This window comes from Trachymyrmex septentrionalis, unplaced genomic scaffold (assembly GCF_001594115.1).
Source record: "Trachymyrmex septentrionalis isolate Tsep2-gDNA-1 unplaced genomic scaffold, Tsep1.0 scaffold62, whole genome shotgun sequence".
NCBI classification, from domain to species: Eukaryota; Metazoa; Arthropoda; class Insecta; order Hymenoptera; family Formicidae; genus Trachymyrmex; species Trachymyrmex septentrionalis.
Genome location: NW_017305800.1, coordinates 749,329 through 759,843, shown reverse-complemented (window position 1 = coordinate 759,843; position 10,515 = coordinate 749,329). Strand labels below are relative to the sequence as shown.

Here is a 10,515-nt window from a genome sequence, read left to right as displayed (position 1 = left end):
ATGGACTCAGAACTGCGTATACATGAATTGACAAGAATTGTAATGTACTTATATAATGCTCGTTATGTTTTAACTGCGAAAAGAGATACTACTCGGAGAAACAGAACTTGTATCTATAGTCTTGAATGTGAAACGGAAGTTCGATGCGAAATTGAAATTGGCAGGGTGATTTTCATCGCGATCGGAATCTCGAATGTGTACCGGGGATCTAACGCACTCGCTCGCAAGGACAAACGAAAGAGAGAATGCGGCGAACCGCGATAAATTTGGCTCGAAACGTAGTTATCGTTGCTGCACTACCGTGATTATTTTCATTACGGTATACAACGTGGCCGATCGCTATCTACGGCTTCCCACTGTACGGCGAGGCTTAGATTTCATGTTTTTTTCTTAATGATTTGAGCAATTAGCCACGCTGAATGCCCTGACTTCTCGTTCCAGTTCGCTCCCTCGTCTCCTCCCTCTTCCTTTTGCTAGTCGGGAATTCGCCAATGAGTCCTCCGCCGAGGACGAGCATGAGGGAAAAATAATGGCGTCGACCGGCTTATTATCGCGTCGAACGACGCGCGCTCGCGCGTTATTATCTGCCGAGCGAGTAATTAGAGGAGAACTGCTCGTGTACGGGATGTACATGTACGTGGAAATTGGTGGCATTGCCGATTACGCGTATAGTAATAGCGATATTACGCGAATAATTAGCGAGATTGCGGCGTCGATTGCAAGCAACCGGAGCGAATAACGCAGCTAAGTCAACCCGATGCGGGATATCAGAATCAAGATTGTTCTTTTCTCGAGCTTGTTCGATAAAAGTAACAATAATAGGATAATAATATTCTCACGTGACGTTCTGACGAGAGAAATTACGCGAATAATTAGCGGTACCGCAGCGTCGCCGGTTGCAAACAGCCGGTCCGAATGACGGCTTGGCTCGCCTGCAGGCTCAGGTGGCTCCGCTCTCTCGAAGTTTCCATTGTACAGCGTACAAGGGTGCATACATTACTTTTGTCAGGCCTCCCTATACTCTCCTCGCAGCACCCACACTGCGAGTCGCGGCAGGTGTTGTTTGCCGTATACCCTGTGGCCGAGTCCTCGTCGCGCTCACGCTATCCTTGAATTTATCGCCCGTGAAAACTCGTTTTCCGCGTGCAACGTGACGCCGATTATCGCCGGGGTCGTAATCGGGAGTCTCGCGAACGCGTTCGCGTCGCGTTGCCCAATGGCAAAGATCGTACTGTGTTGACAGTAATGTAGTATAGTAGGTATTTCGAAATCGTTACACGCATACATAATAAATACATACATTCGATAAATTGCGAGGAATGAATTAAAAAATTTGTTCTTTATTGTAGATATTTATTTCTGCATCTAAGTGAAAGATTTTTTTATAGAAAATCGCAAATTTTTTATCTGATATCTTAATAATTTTATAGCTTAAATCGGTTATATTTGATTTTATTTTAAATAATATTCTTATGACATGAGTTTGATTTATATTATATCTAGGATTTCAATCGTCATACATTTACTTTCATATTGTTTCGAATAATATCATGATTTCTTGATGTCTAAAATTTTTTCTTCATTTTCTAATTTTTTTTCGATCTCTCTTGTATTAATCTTCCCAGTCTAAAATAGGTTTAGTAAACCTTTAATCTTTTGGTCTAAGCTCCAAACTATAACGTTTTTTTTTTCAGCTGAAAGTATTTTTAGCGCTGTCTTAAGCCGTAATCCCTAAGCTAAGTAAGTTGGTCAAATATTAACTGTAAAGATTAGAACTTATTGTTAGAGCAAATTAACGTCGCAACTCGGAGTTTAGAGGAAAAGACTAAAAGATTACTACATCTACATTGTAGACCGGAAACTTAACTCTCCGCGAACCAGATGGAAAATCAACATGGATCATATGTGGAATATTTCATATCCCATGCTATATTTCATCATAAATATATTTCTGAAATATTAATTCAATTTAATTGAATGTATATTAGTTAGTAGTTCAACATCTTAACACTCGGACCGGGAAGGCGCTTTGTATTTAAAGTTTTAATATAATATTATAATTTAATATGGTTAGTAACGACGCACTCTCCAGTTGCACGAAACCGGTAACTTGAGCGTGATACTTTTTAAGAAATTATATAAGTTTATCTTACTGGAGTATGTCACATCCCATCTGATTAGCGGAAGGTTAACACTGTTAGGCTATAAATATAATAAAACGTGACGGTACCTCACGGGCACCGCCATGGGAACACTTCGCGGTGTTCGCGTATTTCGCCGTGTTACGGCGAACTCGCCGTTTTATTTAGATTTGATTTCAGTGAAAAACCCCGTCGCGTACGTGACGGCACGTATCGCGTCGCCAGGCCCGCCTCCGACGTTCCTCCGCCTTCTTTCGCTACCGTTCGTTCGTTTCGCGATAGGGCGATTTCGCGGCTATCATTTTATAGTGGACGCCATCGAGCTTGATGTCGAATCTGAAGTATTGCGTTGAGAAAATGAAAGCGATCGTTCACGAAGTGCATGAAAACGCATAACGTTTGCGAAGTTACGAAGCTTCCAATTTTTAAATAAAGTAGTGATAGTGCGATTTAATAACGATAACATCAATTATCTGTTAAATCTGATGCGACGTTGTAATCGAATGTTTACGATAAAAGTATTCGATTTTAAAGTTAAGTTGATAATTCTGTGATGTTTAATATTGTGCATCAGCTGAATTAGCGATATATACGTGTAATATTAATGAGAGTAAGATAATTTATCTGCGTGTAATTGTTTTCTCCTCATTTCTTTCATATTGCGTTGCGGGATTTAAACGTTGCACGCGAGATGATTAAGAAATCTTTATACCTTAGAGAAATTTATTAGCAATGGCATTCATAATGAAGAAAGCATAAAACAAACGCACGCGATAGACTGTTTGAAAGCCAAGGTTGCGTACGAGGACTATTCGTTCGTGTTTATGGAAAGTAAGTCGATAATGAAATTAAATGGAAATGTGTTCTAATCCGAGTGATATTCATCATAAAAAGTCTATCCAATTTCTTCGATAGGCGTGAAAAAATGATGTATGTTCAAGCTTGTCGTTCGAGAGTGTAACGAGGTCTCACATAGACATCTTTAGAGAAGTGTATGCCACGCGCTATTTGTTTTATTTATCGTAAATATGTCGCTAAAAGTAAAGATGATGTAATGATGAAAACGAAGCAAGTGGAAAAAGAAAGGAAGGAAAAGGCATGAGAAGATAAGAAAAGAGGAGGCGGATGGAAGGAGGAAGAGAGAGGCGAGGCCTAATATGGCCGCCACGTCCTCTGCATTCCGGTCGTAGACGGTGAAGCGAGTAGCCGAGCAAGCGAGCGGTCGGGCGCGGCTCCAAAGGCGAGCTTTCTCAATGCCAGTCATCTTCCGGAATGCGCTAGTACGCGTATTTCGTAGTTTGTATTCTCGCATCGCGCACGGTGCACGGAAAGGCCTTCAGTAAGCGCGAGTCTTCAAGGAGGATACCACAGGGCTCATATATAGCTCGACTCGCCTGCGCTGCCTCGATTCTGAAACGCGCGCTCGAGATATCGCTTTTCGCCTAGCCAATGTGCGGCCATTTTGAGTCCTCAAGGCGCCACCTAGCATACGCATGTTCGCTTTGCCGTCACCTGATCGTCGGAAGAAGGTCATCACCTGACGGTCGCGATTCGTAGACTGTCGTGGCGACGCACCCGATACTTTCGCATTTTTACTACAATTCTTTTTTACCTTGATTGAGAAACGTACCTCTTTATTATGACTGCAACTGATAGAACCTCGCTGATAATAAAACGGCAAACGTTAACTTTGCCATTTCAAATCTCATAAGAATCTCATGGCACGTGGTCGCGATCGCATGTTCGAACACGTGATCACCTAGATTAACCCTGTCACTTGTGGGATGAGGATAGGCACTTTGAAAATTCACTGAGAGATTAGTACTCCGTAAGATACGTCTCGAGAGCACGAGCGCGATAACAAGGACGAGGACGAAGACGACAGCGACGATGACGACGGCGTTGAATTTACCGGCTGCGAGACGAACTACGACGGGGTTCCTAGCAGACAGGGAGAGGAATACGAACTAAGGGTTCTATATCCATCCGACGAGCGACGAGGAGCCGGGCCGAGTCGAGCATAGCATAGGGAGCAGAGCAAGGAACACTGGCACCACTCCTGGTAGGGGTAGCCGACGTCCGTCCCGAGTCTTTCCTCATCTGCAAGTCGTATAACCGAGCTAATTATCAAGTTAATATGGCCATTCTGTATGGAACCCCGCGAGAGAGTGGGTGGAAGTGAGATGCTAGCAAGGGGTGGCGCACGGCGTGCGAGCAAGACGGCTGGAGGTACATTGATATTATAAGTTGCTTCAATCGCTGTATTCATTTGTAAACTAACCAGGCTAAATGTATTCACCACCGCGAGGCAGCGCGCCGATAGGCGGAGCCACGGGTACCCGGGCTACGACGGCTTCCTTCCTTCCTTCCTTCCTTCCTTCCTTCCTTCCTTCCTTCCTTCCTTCCTTCCTTCCTTCCTTCCTTCCTTCCTTCATTCCTTCCTTCCTTTCATCCATCTACCTTCCTACCCTTACGCCATCGGCATTGCTGACTATTCTCTGTCGTCCTTTTTAGTCAGTCTCGATAGCCTTGTTCTTTGATAGTCACTATCATCATTATCATTGTTTATCGGAGTGCGCAGGTCTTAAGTTAGACACAATCCGTAGGAACGATTTGCAATCATTTTGTCGAAGAATAACAATATAATATATATCTTTGTTATTGTAACTTTTCTTTTTTTCTCTCTTTATTGTAAATTTGAGTTTTAAATATCACATTAATTTCAAATAGATATTGTAGTTTCTGCTTGCTGAAAATAAATTACTACTGAATCAATATTTTGACACATATAATTTTTTGGAATAGCTCTCTTTATATGGTTTTTTCTCCCCCTTAAGAGTTGAATATTTCGCAATCGCAGCTTGCAGACTGAAGTGGTGTCGTAACAAAGTCGAAGAACGTTCATCGGCGCTCCTGCGGACCTGCTTCTGCCGATACAGCTACCCTGAATCTGGCGAACGTTCTGCGAGAGCGGAGGCGTACGCACTCTGTCATTACGTTTCATATATTCAGATTTTTTTCTGCGAGCGGAGCTAACGCGGGCGCCGGCGTGTATTATTATTCCGAAGCAACTTTACGCCCACCTCTTTCGTTTCCCTACCTTCCCTCTTCTTCGATGGCGTGGAGCATGTTGTAGTTCAGGCGCTCCTATAACGACGAAGACGACGACAACCAACGTCGACGACGTCGTCGTCTTACGGTTCGTCTCGAGAACGAAGACCGCGGAAATATGAATGCATAAATGCATAAGTGCTCCCACTACCACTCTGTCGTAGGCCACCACCATCTGATCCTCCCGCCTACTTCATTCGAGTCGTGATTCCGAGTTTCTTTTCTCGAAGACGCTTTCTGCCCTTCAACCTGCGCTCGCTGGAATTTCTCCCATTCGCAGGTTGAATTTTCACTTTTGCATCAGTATGAATTCGGACAGTGAAAAGTACTGAATGTTTTACCTTAAATTCCAACAGGAATATTATAGAAACGTACAAAGTAAAATGATAAGAAAAAGATGTCTCCTCTCATTCATATGTTCAAGAAAATTTATCACGTTTTTATTTTATTTTATTTCCGTTTGAGTTTGCTCTATTTCTGTAACCACGCGCGAGGACTTACATAGGACCTCTAGATTTTCTACAGAAACAGTATTGTTATGATGGTACGAGCTCATGTTCTCCAAAGTAAATAGCACGCTTGCACGCTCTCAGATTGTATTCTGGTATTAGTTGGGGGATACGAGCCTCCCTCTCTGAACGAAAAGAGAAGACGCACCGGTGGTGCCACGAGATTAAAAGACAAATTAGCATAATGTGTGCCTGCGCGTTCCAGGCCGCCCTACGAAGAATTACGAGGATGGTCTGCTCGAATACTCTTCTAGTATCTCTGCATGCACTACGACTCTCATAATAATGTCATGAATCAAAATCCTTTTTTTATAAGCTGTATACCTTCTTTACCTTAAAATTATTGTTAAAAATAGTTGAATTATATAAAATTAAAATTTAATTAATTTTTACGAATCATTCTTAAAAATATGTTGTTACTTTTCTATTTAAAATTAATTTTTTTTTTGTATTAACTTTAAGACTTTACTGATTTTGATTACGACGGCGACAGAAAAACGATTCTCGATCCGAGTGCTTTCAGCGTGCGAAGTATAACGCGTCGCTATCACAGCGACGGCTCCGTTGGCGAGTTTTTAATCAGGCACAGAGCAACGTGCTCGTCTCTGTCTGGTCGGCAACCAAAAAGGACCGTCGACCGTCGGCCGATGTAGAGAGGGAGTGGGTGATAGAAAGGGGAGGCATGCGGGGGATGTTGGCGGCGATGCAAATAGCGCGTTTAATAAAGTGTCGCGCGGCTGCCATTTGAATATTGTAGCATATTCACTTTTCTCATCGAGTCCGCGCGAGGAGGAGACGGAGGGTCGGCAAAGGGATGAGGAAGAGAATAAGAGAAAGAGAGAGGGGAAATGTGTGTGTGTGTGCGTGTGTGTGTGTGTGTGTTTGAGAGATATGGAGGAGGAGAATCGGGGAGCCGAACGGTAGCAAAGAGAAAAGCGTAAGAAAAGGCGGGGAAAGTTGACGGAGAAAATCCGCGGCCAAGGGAGGGGAGGGCGAAGATCACCGTGATGTTCACTCGGTTTGTATATACACGCGCACACACGTGTGCGTGTATACATGCAGGCAAACGCGTGTACGAAAACTGTCGAGCGAAAAGAGAACGGCGAATCGCACCTTCTTCGCTTCATGCATGATTCAGCCGCAGTATCTCATTTCATCTGCTGCCTCCTCCGCTAAACTATATCTCCTAATGGTAATGCCATTCCGCGGCACATATCTCTTTATATTACGTGGGCTGCTTGGCTGACTGGCTGGTTCACGGTTTCTTGGCTTGGATATATCCCGACGAAAGTGCCACCACCACCAAGCCCCTTTTCCACTCCTGTGGCTCGGTGTTCTAGCACCCTATCCTCTCAGACCACGCTTCGCCTTCCTCCCGTTTACCACCTTCGAAAAGATCTACCCTTCTAGGTGCGAGCGGTGCCCCCCCCCCTCCCCGGTGTGTATACGCGTGTACGTGTGTTTGCACGGCATGTCGGTGTGTTCGTAGCACTCGGCTGGGTGAACGCGTTCGTCGTGGGCGCTCTTGAGCGCGCGGAGCATTGGGGAAGAAATAAAGAAAGAAATTGTTAGTTCTCGCTGTTTTAAATTACCATTTATTACGACACATAAACCCGACCTGGGCCGGGAAGTCCTACCAGCGGCCATCTTGTTCCACCCTCCTGTGGGATGGGTAGTCGGGAGATCGCAGAGGAGGCAAAGGCAGGGTCGAGAACACAGTCTATATCATCGTCTTTTGCTCTCCATCCCCGTAATTCCCTCCCTCTCCGCATCCCGCTTTCTCCATGTTTTCTTTTTCGACTTCTCTTTTTGACAGGGACGATCTCTCTCTACTTACGTGATCCTCTACTTTCTTCTTCAGGGTTCGTATATCTCTGTACTGCGCGTAGGGTTGAAACCCTCAGTAATGATCATTACCTCCGGCATAGTGACAAGTGAGCCCGGGGAACTGGCGCTACGACTGCAGGAAATGGCCACAGATAACGCTGTCACAGCCATTTTTATATTATGACGAATGGATCATCTTTCTTCCGTTAACTTGGTCCTATTGGGGCGCTGGGATCGCAAAAGGGAATGCGGGTGATAGATTTTGTGCAACTGTTTTGTGCTCTTCCAGTAAGTACTTCTCTTGCTATCGCATTAGTATGCGCTCGTTAGTTGCAGTGCAAATGAACTCAACATTACTATGGAATTTTCTTTCGAAAAATATTATAAAATATTAAAAACGATGTGTACATATTTTTGCCAGTTATTAAAAAACTATGCCATCATACACATTTTTAATATAAGAAAAAAAATTATATATTTGTCTTTTAAAAAGCTGAGAAATTAAAAATTCTACTTAATGAAAAATGAAAAATTGGGAAGAGAAAGGTGGATATTTCAGATAGATTTATAAAATTATATCTCAATAAAGATTTCAGCACATTCATAGAACTGCCATGCATTTAATAACATTTGTTTTTATTATAGATTGTATGATTCTCCATTTCTTCGTCGCAAGCGGCAATCATAAAGATCTCGACGAAAAGAAAAGAAAATATCCGATTCGATAATGTTCCGTTTCGGATCTCATGGCGCCCCCCGCCGATACGATGGCCTTTCTCAACCCCTCGCTACGCAGCAATAACGGCACCGGGCAGTCTTTCATATCGTATCGGGGCAGCTCGTCTATGTGGAAATGCGATCACTTAGAACCGGCCTTGAAGTATAATTCGCCTACGTCTACGTAGATCGGCGTGCCGGTCGGTTGCGTCCGTGTGAGCCCGAACAGATCTCGTATATTTTTTATTATTGGTCGATGTAGCCGATCCCCCGGGGGCGGAGGGGGGTGGGACGGATTGGCAGCGGGTAGGAGGTTTCGATAGCTGACCACTCGACTGGATGTGGATGCTACCGCTTCCTTCCCTCCTGCCTTGGCTCCTTGTGTGTCCTTTCCCTCATGTTCCCGTTTCCTCCACCATGTTGCAAAAGGAAGCCGTCCGAGTGGACGCGCGATCCTGTGTGTTCGTGTATATTTTTCGCTCGGTATACACCGTTCTCTCGTATGTTTGCGCGAGTGCTTCCTCTACATATATATGCGGCACAGTGGACCGCGTATCTCTTAGATCGAGGTCGTTTTATTGAGTGTGGACGGCAGAGAAGCGATTCTCATGTTTTTACATCGAGGCAATTTTTCCATCTCGCCCCGTTGCTTTCAAGAACACGGACTTGGACGTTCCGAGACCGCTGGCCGTCTGGCTATTTCTGCCCCTCTCCCTTTTCAGCGAGTTTCTCCCTTATACTCTTTCTTTCGGATCAGTCGGTCTCATCAACCGATATCCATTCGTCCTGTACGCGACACGAAATTCGAAGGGACGTCTTAAGTCGACGTCTACAATCAGATCGCCATCACGAGTTTTATGAGTGGCAGAATGGATGCGATTAGAATTGATGTTGGACAATATTTAACTCATAAAAATCGACGTCATATATTTCGAGCAAAATAGTTTTAAAATTGTACAAATTTGTTAAAATATTTAAGAATTAATATCTATATATAGTGTATGTAAAGAGTTTCCGAAACTTTAATGTATTATAAATTTTAAAATGTCTTATCACACTACATTTGAAATAATTGAGTGTGATTGTAACAAAAAATATTAAGATGAAAGAATAACAGAGCAGAGTTGGAATGACTTTGAAAGAAATATAATCAGATATCTCAATGGCACGCGAATAATTTCGCACTTAGGAAGGTAAGCATTACATTTCCGTCTTTAGCGATATCTTCCGAGTGAAAGATCTTTCGAACACATAGTCAACCAGAGTCGACTTTCTGAAATCTAATCATTCTGAAAGAGACCGCACAGTAGTCCTGCGAACATTCGGGGATGAGACGAGTTGCTCGTTTAATTCAATCGTCGTAGTGTGCACTAGCGGACTATCCGTTATTAACTTCAGCCGTAACCACGTAGTACGTAAGAGCCATTGCAGACGTGGTTGTTCTGGGATGGCGTTTCTGGTAAGGGTTGGGTGGTTTACGGACGCGGCTCACCGAGAGAGAGTGTATTCTCTTCGAAGAGGAGCGGAATATCCAAAGGTAGTACCTCCATCCGGAAGATTCCTTCGAGAAGGCTCCTTCTCCTCAAAGTGAAGCCGCCGGTTGGCTCGCCCCCGCTTTCGGGGGCTGTTCGCCGACGAAGCCCGGGGATTGGTCTAGGACGATAGCTGTCCGTGCTCTCTCTCTCTCTCTCTCTCTCTCTCTCTCTCTCTCTCTCTCTCTATCCCTCTCCCCGTAGTGCCTCTTCTCGGTAGCTTGATTATACGTTGACCTAAGAAAATCAACCACCCACTACTACCACCGGCAGCAGCGCCAGCCGCACGTCCTCGGCCTTCGTCCTTCTCCGACGATGGTGGCCCCGCCATCCTTTCGACCATCCAGCCGAGAGAAGAGAAGCTGCGGCGAACAAGCGAACCAGGTGCCCCGATTCTAACCTTCCTCTTCCATCAACGGGGGTTGCACTCTCGCGATGAGAGAGAAAGAGGGCGAGAGATCAGAGAGGATAAGGGAGAGAAGGAGGAAAAGCGAGCGAAGGGTAACTCATCGCTTATGGATACTGATGACTCGCGCAATGAACTCAGACCGTGCTAAGGGTGGTACCGCTGTGCGGTAAACCCACCGCTCTTCCCTTCTCTTGTCTTCAGCATCCGTGTTCCTTTTCTTTGTCGTCTTTTACGCTCTTCTTTCTGCTCTCGCGGTTATCTCTTCTCAT

The 10,515-nt window shown here is 44.5% G+C and overlaps 1 long non-coding RNA gene across 1 annotated transcript in view; it reads right to left on the bottom strand.

Annotated features, from left to right (window-relative positions):
• Window positions 1-4,045, bottom strand: part of LOC108752792 — an 82,138-nt gene extending 78,093 nt beyond the window's left edge. The window contains exon 1 of the long non-coding RNA XR_001939583.1: window positions 3,772-4,045. This is a non-coding gene — a long non-coding RNA (uncharacterized LOC108752792). The remainder of the gene's footprint in view (window positions 1-3,771) is intronic.
• Between the last annotated feature and the right edge of the window lie 6,470 nt (window positions 4,046-10,515).